Source organism: Raphanus sativus, chromosome 9, assembly GCF_000801105.2.
Source record: "Raphanus sativus cultivar WK10039 chromosome 9, ASM80110v3, whole genome shotgun sequence".
In the NCBI taxonomy this organism is placed as follows: domain Eukaryota; kingdom Viridiplantae; phylum Streptophyta; class Magnoliopsida; order Brassicales; family Brassicaceae; genus Raphanus; species Raphanus sativus.
In genome coordinates this window covers 11,424,958-11,425,416 of record NC_079519.1, presented here as the reverse complement: position 1 = coordinate 11,425,416, position 459 = coordinate 11,424,958, and positions in this window count along the sequence as shown.

The window sequence follows — 459 nt, the reverse complement described above, 5'->3', positions numbered from 1 at the left end:
TTTTGAAATGTGGAAGGATCAACTTTAGTTTTCTGGAAATGGAAACATTTAAAACTGTTATATATATATGATCAATATGTGAATTTAATATTTTCTCTATTTAGTTTATCTAAGATAAAATATTAAGTAATGAAATAGTATTGTTTTCTTTGCACATTCTATACAAGAAATTACCAAATAATAGAAAATAAAGACTGTTTTCTTTCGATAAGATTAGCTAGAGAAAGATATAACACATTATATTTGTTAATTATTTACAAATTACCTTTAAATCTTCCCTATTTTCATTTCCCGTAAAAAGAATCCCATGTATCTAAATAGCTTTTTGATGTAAAAAAAAGCTTTTAACTCACACAACGTGATCAAATGCTATGACGGGTTTGGAAATGTGTTAAAACACCATTGAAACCTACCAAATTCATTTATCCATTTATATGGTCACGCAATATAGATATTTAA